Genomic DNA, 11,831 nt, shown 5'->3' with positions numbered 1-11,831 from the left:
GGCGTTAGCGGCGTGTAACATACAAATCTGGCTTTCTGTGCCTGGGAAGCTGAGGCACTGCATAGAGCTGCCCATAGACATGAATGTACGCAGATATATGAGGTAGCAGAGAAGCCAGAATATAACCCACTACGCACCCATAGGCATAAGGCCTAACATTTCACTGCCCATTCTGGAATCTTCTCTCAAAATATGAGAGAAACTTGTGCATTTGGTATACTTGTGTCCAGGGCCGTGGATAAGGGGGGTACCATTAGTCTTCCTGTACGGGGCCCAGGCCAGCAGGGGGGCCCGGGCAGCTGGGTGAATTGAATGTGGAAAGAGAGGGTGATCGCCATGCGGGGGGGTAATTACTGGAACCAATTCGCTGTATGGCTCTCTGCCGCATCTGAACGCTGCATTCTTCTCCTTTCCCTCTTGCTGGTTTTCAGCTGCTGCAGAGAGAGCCATACAGGGGATCGGTTCCAGTAATTACCCCCCCCCCCCCCCATACACCCACCAAGCCGATCACCCTTCCTGTACACTGATTCACCCAGCTGCCTGGGCCCCCACAATGCCGGATTCCCTTTTCTCCTTCCCTCCGGCAGCTGCATCACACAATAGGACCTTTCAGGCTGGGTTCACACTGATGCAGTGCGGAATTTGCAGCGTTTTCTGTGCGAATTCCGCACCGCATCAGAATCGCACCTCATTCATGCGAACCAATGCGGGTGTGTATGTTAAGTTAACAACACAGTGAAATCGGTTTGCAAAATGCAGTGCGATGTGCAGAATCGTATCGCATAGGTGTGAATACCTATGCGATCCGATTCTAGTGCGGACCCAAAAAAGGGTCCTGCAGCTTTTTGGCGCGGGTGTGGTACGATTTGAGCCATACAAAACGTATGGCTCCAATTACACCGCACATAAATCGCATGTGATTTGCACAGAAATGCGGTGCGGTTCCTGTGCGAATCACATGCGATGTAACGCACCGCATGTATGTGAACCCTCAGGATGGAGAGTGAAGGAAGGGTCTGATAAATATGTCACATTAACCAGCCCCCTCCTTTCCTGAATCAACACGTTTGAGTGATCGGCACCGATCACTCACTGTGTTCATTCATAACTGAAGCATTACTATAATTATTATACAGGATTTATAGAGTGCCAACAGTTTGCTCAGCGCTTTACAAAACAAAAGGAGACAATACAGAAACGATACAGTTCAATACAAGAGGGTTAGGAGGGCCTGATCCTTGGCGCTTACAATCTAAGAAGCATAGTAAACTGTTTTTTTTAAGGGGGCCCTGTCAGGTTGGCTGTATGGGGCCTCCGTGGTTTCTAACAGCAGCCCTGCCTGTGTCCCCCACTGTGCAATATGACAATATGGTTCCTTGCACCAGCCACTATGTCCCCAGCAGTAGCCCAGATGTAATAGCCAGACTGGGGTTAACCCCTTTACGCCGGCCGCACACAAATGTGCGGCCTCCCGGCGTCTGGGATTAGACGCCGCGTGGCCGCACGTTTGCGTGCAATTAACAAAAAAACATATGTGCTGAGAGTGCGTGCCCCGCGCACTCCCAGCACACATGTCTGGTACTCACGGAAAGGTCCCGGGTCTGCTGTTTCGATCAGGACCTTTCCAGATCATGTGACCGTCATGATGACGCGTCACGGCAGTCACATGATCCCTAAACCCCGCCCGTCCCGCCTCCCGGCTTCTGGAACTCTTAACTGTCAGTCTTGCAATGCCTCATGGGACTTGTAGTTTGGCAACAGCTGGAGGGCCCCCAGTTTGACACCTGTACTCTAGAGGCAGTAGGTGGATCTGAGGAGTGGCTGGCTGCACTCTTGAGAGACCTCACCCAATCTCCAACAGAATGCTTGGCAATGGGCTGAAACACCCTTAAAAGTGTTGGAGCCTGCTCAGTAGCAGGAGAGTGTGGGTGGAAGATGGAGAAGTGAGGCTGAGATGCAGGAGCCTGGGAGGGAGCTGAGGCTGGAAAGGGCTCACCTCCATATACCCAAAGAACCCCCATTGGGACTTTAATGCAGCAATAGGATCATAGATATAATGTAAGGGACATTTTGTTAAAAGAGATTTTTATCAACGTTATTACATACACATTTCTATTGTAATATTAAATACATGGTTTCTCCAGGCAGAGGGACCTTAAAGGGAAGAAGGCTGTAGGCTTCACTGGCCTCCTGAGAGAGGACCACCTGGCGGCAGGGAAGGAGTTGCCCAGCTGGTAGGCCTGGTAGCAGCCACCTACCCAACTGGTGATTCAGTGCCCTGATGATTAGTGTAGCCCCATCAGTGCCACCTGTCAGTGCCACATCAATGCCACATATCAGTGCCTACCAGTGCACATCAATGCCACATATCAGTGCCCATCTGAGCTGCCTTTCAGTGCCATCTATCAGTGCCAGTCAGTGCCACCTATCAGTGCCAGTCAGCGCCGCCAGTCAGTGCCACCTATTAGTGAACATCAGTACCGCCTATCAGTGCCCATCAGTGCCAATCAATGCCTCCTATCAGTGCTAGTCAGTTCTGCCTATCAGTGTCATATATGAGTGCTGCCTTTCAGTGCCCATCAGTGATGCCTGTCAATGCCCATCAGTGCCACCTACTAGTGCCTCCTCATCAGTGCCGCCTATCAGTGCCCATCACTGCAGCCTATCAGTGCCCATCAGTCCCGCCTATCAGCGCCCATCAGTGCAGCCTATCAGTGCCCACCACTGCAGCCTTATTAGCGCACATCAGTGAAGGGAAAAAAATCACTTATTTACAAAATTTTATAACAGAAACTAAGAAAAAACTTTTTTTTCCAAAATTGTCAGTTGTTTTTGGTTTGTTTAGCAAAAAATAAATAACCCAGAGGTGATTAAATACCAGGAAAAGAAAGCTCTATCTGTCTCAAAAAAAGATACAAATTTCATATGAGTACAATGTTGCATGACCGCAAAACTGTCATTCAAAGTGTGACAGTGCTGAAAGCTGAAAATTGGCCTGGGCGGGAAGGGGGTAAAAGTGCCCGGTAGGCGAGGGGTTAAAGGTGACAGTCACCTTAAAGGCCCATTCACACAGATGCAGTCAGAAACTCTCCCTATGTGTTTGTTTTGCATTCCCATTAGAACAGCATACCTAAAAAAATCTGACTTTTCCAGTCTTTCTTTGGAGTAGGTATACACAAAGGACTCTTGTATTGTTCACAATAGATTGCAATTAGGGGACAGGTTTTCGGGAGTGGTAAGTGCATTAACATAGAATGCAGAAAGTAAACAACAACACCTAACAATTTACATTAAAAAAACATAGTTTTAAACTGAACATTTACAAAGCTATGCAGCTGCCCTATTGTCTCATCAAGGCCCCCTCTGTACATTCAGTCTTCATTCAACAGTCTCCATATTAGAGCATATACCTTAGATTGTACACCCCTTGAGGGATGGGGACTGATGTGAATGTGCAATATATATGTAAAGTGCTGTGTAAATTGATGTCGCTATATAAGTACCTGTAATAATAATCATAATAATAGTAATATACTGTATAGCAATGGATAAATTAATGGCAGGTATTCCTGGGGGGAACTCATTGAGATGCTCCAGAAGCCCAGACAGCACAATGGCAGCTGAAGACATCCAATGTGTCCAAGAATCTAAAAAAATAAAAAGTCCCAATTTATAACTAACACTTGTAGAATTTTGAAATTTTTTGTTTTAAGAACATTTGTTTGATTTTCTAATGGTTAGTGGGGTCAAATTGATGATCATTTTTGACTGTATTTGGTAAAAAAATCTACTACTGTATGGCCAGTTTTAGGCTAGGTTCACATTTGCGGGCTGGTTGTGGGTGCGGGAATCGCACCCGCAACCACCCGCAGTCAAATTGTGCTGTACTTGCGAGATGTGTGGGGCTGCCATTCAATCTGCCGATTTTGGATGTGGGAACTTGTGGTCGCGTGGCCTTTTTTTATGCAGAAACGTGGGCACAGCAGCCAATTTAACCTCCTTGACCGTATTCCCAAGTGTAGCTCGAGGTAAAGTTCCAGTACCAAAAGCGGTAACCCCGAGCTACACTCGGGCTTACTATGCGTCGCTGCTCCGGGATCTGTTTTTCACTTACCTTGTCCTGCGCTCACGCGATGTCCCTCCTGCAGTGTCCCCTGTAATGTCCTCCGGCGGATGCCGGCATCTGTCATCTGGGTTCCGTCCTCTGCGATGTCGGGACGTACGGGGACTAGAACCGGTGGGAAATTTGAAAATGACAAAAAGTGACATTCACTAAATACACTAAAATCACATAGTAAAACATTACTGTATCAAAACATTTCACATACATTTTGTCCCGAGTGCTTTGTCCTGTGCCCTGCCTGCATTTTTACTGTTCTTTCTGCCTGGAAACTGAGAAACGTCCGCGGCGTCCAAAAAGCGTCCCTTTAGGTCAAAATCGTTTTAGACCAGCTAGAGAACAGCGATAGTAAATTAGAACTACTTCCAGAATTGAGTGATAATGATTCGTGGGGGAAATTCGTCATCAGACACTAAAAACGATTTTGCGACTTTGCTCAGTGATGTGCGAACTTGGCGCTATATTTCAAATTTCAGTGTTTTTGGTTTGATTATATTATTGAATTAAATTTATTATTATTATATTATTTTTTTTTATGATTATTTATTATATTATAATTTATGATTTCGTGTTTCAAATTTTATCATACCCGGGATGTTTACTAGACTCTTGTTCGGACAGATTTCAGTGAGTTATTCCTAAAAATTACAGGCCTACAATAAAAAAAATACATATTTCCATGCAAAAAAATTTACCGCTTTGAGCACAGAAATATGGACATAATCAGACCGCTAGGGAGGTTAAATGAATGAGCTGTCCTGCCCAAGCAAACACGGGCCACACGGCCCGCAGTACTGTGAACCGAGCCTCAAATGCACACAGCAAACAAAAGAAAATGTATTTTCTGTACTTGCAGGCTCTTGAAATGAATGAAACACAACAAAACGCTTTCAATGGTATACAAATGCATTACAATACATGACAACACTTTAGAATTTTTATTCTATCCTACAATAATTTTCGTAACTTTAGTCACGTTTTCATTATCGATATGAGACTAGCATGCAAAAAAAAAAAGGATGATCATTTGTCCAATTTTCTCATTGTGTATAAGGGGCATTAGGCAGCATAGGTGTTAGGATGGGGGAAGGAGCATTTTTAAGACTAGCAAGGTTTAGCAATGAAATTCTACTTCAAGCCTAATCATTCTGTAGTCCAAGATAAGAAGTCTTTGAGATAACACAGGAAGTGTGAAGAGGACACAGAATAGGTTTTAATTAGATCAACAGTTTTTTTGTTGTTGTTATCAAACCATATAACTAAACATTTTCAATTGTAAATCAAACAGACCAAATTAGAAAGAGCAAACAAGAGAAGATCATTGTAAGGGTTTACTAATCTAATTTAAGTGAACACATTACCTATTGATTGTGTTAGAAATCCAGAGCTGTACTGTGAATGCTTCCTGTGTTATCTCAAGAACTTTATCTTTTTCTTATCTTGCACTACAGAACAATTAGTCCCTATGCTGTGGAGATCAGAAGATTGGGTGAAGAGGTGACGAGTGGTGGAAGATGGGTGCAAAGCTGAGCAATGAGGGGTGCAGGGATAGAGAGATGAGCAGTGGTGAAGGATGGGTGCAAAGCTAAGCAATGGGGTGCAGGGATAGAGAGGTGAGCAGTGGTGGAGGATGGGTGCAAAACTAAGCAATGGGGTTGAGGGGTAGAGAGGTGAGCAGTGGTGGAAGAGGGGAAGGCTGTCCACAAGGTTTAGGAGGGTGTCTATGGGAAGGTTTGACCATTCTTCCAGAAGCACATTTGTGAGGTCAGGCACTGATGTCGGGGGAGGAGGCCTGGCTCACAGTCTCCACTCTAATTCATCCCAAAGGTGTTCTATGGGGTTGAGGTCAGGACTCTGTGCAGGTCAGTCAAGTTCCTCCACCCCAAACTGGCTCATCCATGTCTTTATGGACCTTGCTTTGTGCACTGGTGCGCAGTCATGTTGGAACAGGAAGGGACCATCCCCAAACCTTCCCACAAAGTTGGGAGCATGAAATTGTCCAAAATATCTTGGTATGCTGACGCCTTAAGAGTTCCCTTCACTGGAACTAGGGGGCCAAGACCAACCCCTGAAAAACAAACCCCACGCCATAATACCCCCTCCACCAAACTTTACCCTTGGCACAATGCAGTCAGGCATGTACTGTTCTCCTGGCAACTGCCAAACCCAGACATGTTACACCACTGCATCCGATGCTTTGAACTGCACTTTGTGATGTAAGGCTTGGATGCATCTGCTCGGCCATGGAAACCGTCTCTACCAGGGCCGGACTGACAACTCATGGGGCCCCAGGGCAATAGGGGATTGCATTAGTTGTGGTAGCTGTATTAGATTTGCTTTTCAAGCTGTTTTTGATTTTATTTTCACCTGCTGATCTTGCCATTAACACACTTCCTAGGGTGACACCACTTCCCCGTTGTTCTGTATCTATGAAGGAGAAATGATCCCCGCAGGACCGCACACCATTGATGTGAACCACAACTGGCAAAAATTGAACGGATATACCAAAACACTTCCACTGATGCATTTAACCACTTCCCGTCCGGCCGCTGTATATAAACGGCCCGACGGTGGCAGTCCAGGTGGGTTGCCGTTCATAAACCGTTCATTTCCAGAGCTTCCCCATCCTCTGGAACTCTCTACCCCAATTTATCAGACTATCGCCTACTCTGCTCACTTTTAGGCGATCTCTGAAAACCTATCTCTTCAGGGAAGCCTATCCTGCCCTCAGCTAATAATGGAATCTTCTACTCTTCCAACCAGTCCATCCCCCATAGTTACTACCTTTTGTACCACTAGACCCTCCCTCCTAGATTGTAAGCTCCAAGGATCAGGGCCCTCCTTTCCCTCTTGTAGTGAACTGTATTGTTGCTGTATTGTCTCCCGTTATATTGTAAAGCGCTGAGCAAACTAATGGCGCTATATAAATCCTGTATAATAATAAATGGCGTCCGCCATTTTGGGTTGTGCGCGCTCCCTGGAGCGCGCAATACCGTGATACGGTAAAACACAGCGGAACACCGATCGCTGTACAGGACCTCTGTGTGAGGCCCCAATCCTGTGATCACTGATTGACCAATCAGTGATCACATGAATAGGTGTAAGCAAGATGTCACTTCTGACATCATTGCTTACTACGTGTGAGATCTGTGAATGATCACAGAGGTCACATGGTACAAGGCTATTCACAACAGCCTTCTACCATGTGACAAGCTGTGACCAATCACAGTTCACACAGTATTTCTCAATGGCTGCATTCTTGCAGCCAGAGAGAAGGAGAAATTACTGCTTTTACAACCTTTATGGGATCATGGGGCCCACGGGCAATAGGGGATCATGGGGCCCCTGTGTCCTTGCCCAAACTCAAAAAAGCCTATGAAAAAGGTACCAGGGGCATCTCTTGGGGCCCCCTACTGACCCCGGGCCCTCGGCAGTGCCCGAGTTTCCAAATGGTCAGTAAGCCCCTGACAGAGCCGATCAGTTATGCACCGGAAGCTGAGTGCAGGCAGTCCATAAAAGTCAATGGAGCAGCTTTATGGACTCACCCACCAGGAGCTGCATGCAAGCAGCTTATGTTAGTCAATACAGAAGCAGCGGCTGTACAGACAGCTGTGTGCAGGCAGACTATGGTAGTCAATGGAGATACAGCGGCTGTACACATTCGCCCACACAGCTGAGTTTGACAGGTGTGCAGGAATGGCTCCTGAACGCACACTTTCTGCATTTAACTCTGTTTTGCAGGTCTGTACAGCTGCAGCATCTCTGTTGACTAACCTAGGCTGCCTGCACGCAGCTCCTAGGGTGAGTCTGTACAGCTGCTGCATCTCTATTGACATACATAGGCTGCCTGCTTGCAGTTCCTGGTGGGTGAGTTAGTACAGCTACTGCATCTCCATTGACTAATACAGGCTGCCTGCACGCAGCTCCTGGCAAGTTTTTCTGTACAGCCGCTGCATCTCTATTGGTTTACATGGGTTACCTGCACAGCTCCTGGTGGGTGAGTCTTTACAACTGCTGCATCTCCATTGACTAACACAGGCTGCCTGCTCGCAGCTCCTGCAGGTGAGTCTTTACAACTGCTGCATTTTCATTGACTAACATAGGCTGCCTGCATGCCGCTCCTGGTGGGTGAGTCTGTACAGCCGCTGCATCTCCAATGAATAACATAGGCTGCCTGCATGCAGCTCCTGGTGGGTGAGTCTGTACAGCCGCTGCATCTCCAATGAATAACATAGGCTGCCGGCATGCAGCTCCTGGTGGGTGAGTCTTTACAACAGCTGCATCTTCATTGACTAACACAGGCTGCCTGCTCTCAGCTCCTGGCAGGTGAGTCTTTACAACTGCTGCATCTTCGTTGACTAACATAGGCTGCCTGCATGCAGCTCCTGGTGGGTGAATCTGTACAGCTGCTGCATCTCTATTGATTTACATGGGTTGCCTGCATGCAGCTCCTGGCAGGTGAGTCTTTACAACTGTTGCATTTCCAATGAATAACATAGGCTGCCTGCATGCAGCTCCTGGTGGGTGAGTCTGTACAGCTGCCGCATCTCTGTTGATTTACATGCATTTCCTGCATGCAGCTCCTGGCAGGTGAGTCTTTACAACTGCTGCATCTCCATTGACTAACAGGCTCCCTGCACGCAGCTCCTGGCAGGTGAGTCTGTACAGCTGCTGCATCTCCATTGTAGGGTTGCCACCTCACCCTATATTAGTCAAGAGATGCAGCAGCTGTACAGACGCAACCGCCAGAGCTGCATACAGGCACCCTATATTAATCAACAGAGATGCAGCAGTGACACCAAGTCAGTTCCCCCGTGTCAGAATATCCGCCACAGTCAAAAATCCCAGTATATATACCGCCATTTGTAAACGCTATAAATGTCACACAAACTAAGAATAAAATATATTCGGGGGCAGCACAGTGGCTAAATGGTTAGCACTTCCACCTGGCAGTGCTCGGGTCGTTGGTTCGAATCCCAGCCACAGCACCACCTGCCTGGAGTTTGCATGTTCTCCCTGCGTGGGTTTCCTCCGGTTACTCCGGTTTCCTCTCACACTCCAAAGACATGCTGGTAGGTGAATTGGCTCCTGTATAAATTGTCCCTAGTATGTGTATGTATGAATGTGAGTTAGGGACCTTAGATTGTACACCCCTTGAGGATTAGGGACTGATGTGAATGTACAATATATATGTAAAGTGCTGTGTAAATTGATGGCTCTATATAAGTACCTGAAATATAATAATAAATAAATATCACTTTTATGTACTGATATCCGTTCTTGTTTTATACCTCATTGGCGTGGAACGTCGCATGTGATTCGCACCGCATTCCTGTGCTATCACATGCGATTTGTGTGCGGTGCGATCAGAGCCGTATGTTTTGTATGGTTCTAATCGCATCCACACCAAAAACGTCCAGGACCCTTTTTGGGTCCGCACTAGAATCGGATCACATGGGTACTCACACCTATGCGATCCGATTCTGCACATCACACCACGTTTTGCGGACCGCTTTCGGGGTGTTGTTAACATACACGCCCGCAGTGGTATGCATGAACGGGGTGTGATTCTGATTCCGCGTGGAATTCGCACAGAAAACGCACATCAGTGTGAACCAGGGCAAAGTGCGGTTATCTCACACAGTTGTGATGACCTATCAGGGGTGTCAGACTAGTTGCCCTCCAGCTGTTGCGAAACTACAAGTCCCATCATGCCTCTGCCTTTGGGAGTCATGCTTGTAACTGTCAGTCTTGCAATGCCTCATGGGACTTGTAGTTTGGAAACAGCTGGAGGGCCGCCAGTTTGACACCCGTGTATAGGTTGCATAAGGGGTTGTGACTGGTCCCTGAGGATGCGGAAACGCCAGAAAGTGTTTTTGTCAAAAGAGATTGTCTTTGCTTAGAGATTACCGGAACAACTGCAAACAGGGAAGCCTTTGCCCATACCCAGATGTGCCCGTGGGTGGCAACAGGGTGGCAACCGAGGAAGGTTGGTGGGGTTGGAGCCACCTTTAAATTGTGTCTGGGCGGTCAACCTCATATGTCCAAAGGGACACAGTGAGCTAAAAATAACCTGACAGGGGTTTTAACCCTTCTCTACCCTATGTAAAAGTGAAAAAAAAAAACGAGCTCCTCCTCTTTCCCCCTGCCCACACCCCCCCCCCCCCATCCTATCCATCATCACCAACAACTCCACTATCATTCCCGCCCCGCAAGCCAAAGTCCTTGGCGTCATTCTTGACTCGAACCTCTCCTTCCAACCTCATGTCAAATCACTTACAAACACATGCAGGCTCCACCTCCGCAACATTGCCAAGATACGTACCTTCCTTACCCCAGACACCACCAAACTTCTCGTACACTCCCTCATCATCTCACGCCTTGACTATTGCAACTCTCTTCTCACTGGCCTACCCAAACGAACGCTATCCCCACTCCAGACCATCCTGAACTCAGTGGCCAGACTCATCCACCTCACCAGCCGCTTCACCTCTGCCACCCCCCTCTGCCTCTCCCTCCACTGGCTCCCTATTGCCCAACGCATCAAATTCAAACTACTCACTCTGACCTACAAAGCCGTTCACAACACTGCCCCTGACTACCTCACCAACCTGATCCCCAAGTACCGCCCTACCCGTACCCTTCGCTCCTCACAGGACCTCCTATCCTGCTCCCTGGTCTCCTCCTCCCATGCACGACTGCAAGACTTCTCCAGGTCCTCCCCCATCCTCTGGAACTCACTGCCCCAATCCACCAGACTGTCGCCTTCCCTCCTCACCTTCAGGCGCTCCCTCAAAACCCATCTCTTCAGGGAAGCCTACCCCACCCTCACTTGACGGCCATTCTCCCTCTTTCCTCATTCCCCTCAGCCACTTCCTACTGTACCATTACCCCCTCCCTCCTAGATTGTAAGCTCGAAAGAGTAGGGCCCTCTTACCCCTCGTACGTTGTTTGTTATTGTTGTACTGTGCCATGTATTGCCCCCCCCCCTATTGTACAGCGCTGAGCAAACCCTTTGGCGCTATATAAACGAGATGTAATAATATAATAATATGTATCCAAGTCCTGCTAGGGACACCATCTACGATTCCCTTGACTTTGGAAGGTTTCCTCTGCTTCCTGTTGTTTCTTTTAGACAGGAAGTGAAGGGAAGTGTCTCCAAAGGGACACAGTGAGCTAAAAATAACCTGACAGGGGTTTTAACCCTTCTCTACCCTATGTAAAAGTGAAAAAATAACGTTTTGGGTGTACCTACACCTCCAATGGAGCTCAACCCATGGAAACATAGGTCCTGCCATGTTGTCGTGGCGCCCTGGAGGTGTGTTGGGGTGCTGAAATCTTTAGCGCAGAGCAGCGAGCCCCATATTCTAAGGGCCCCCACTTCAGTATATACGGGTATCACAGCCAGCACTGAAGACCTGGCAAACAGGACGGACATTGAGGGATATTGAAAGCTGAACAGAAGGAGGAAGTTGCCAGGCAGTGTGGACCTTTCCCTAACGTCAGGCTTGTCTTTTAAATAAAGTGTGGCAAACTTTGATCATTTTAATCTCAGCAAAAACAGGAAGGAAGTCTCCACCCATATAAGGTGACTAAAAACCCCGCCCCCATCCCCTTCACTCCTGACACGTGACCAGCCACATCTCCACGCGATAGAGTTGGATGGAGGACGCGCTAGGTGGGCGGAGTTACTGAAGGGGCGGGGGTGGTG

The sequence above is a fragment of the Staurois parvus genome, unplaced genomic scaffold, assembly GCF_062004578.1.
Source record: "Staurois parvus isolate SC_StPar_1 unplaced genomic scaffold, SC_StPar_1.0 ptg000151l, whole genome shotgun sequence".
NCBI lineage: Eukaryota > Metazoa > Chordata > Amphibia > Anura > Ranidae > Staurois > Staurois parvus.
This window is presented reverse-complemented; position numbering follows the sequence as displayed.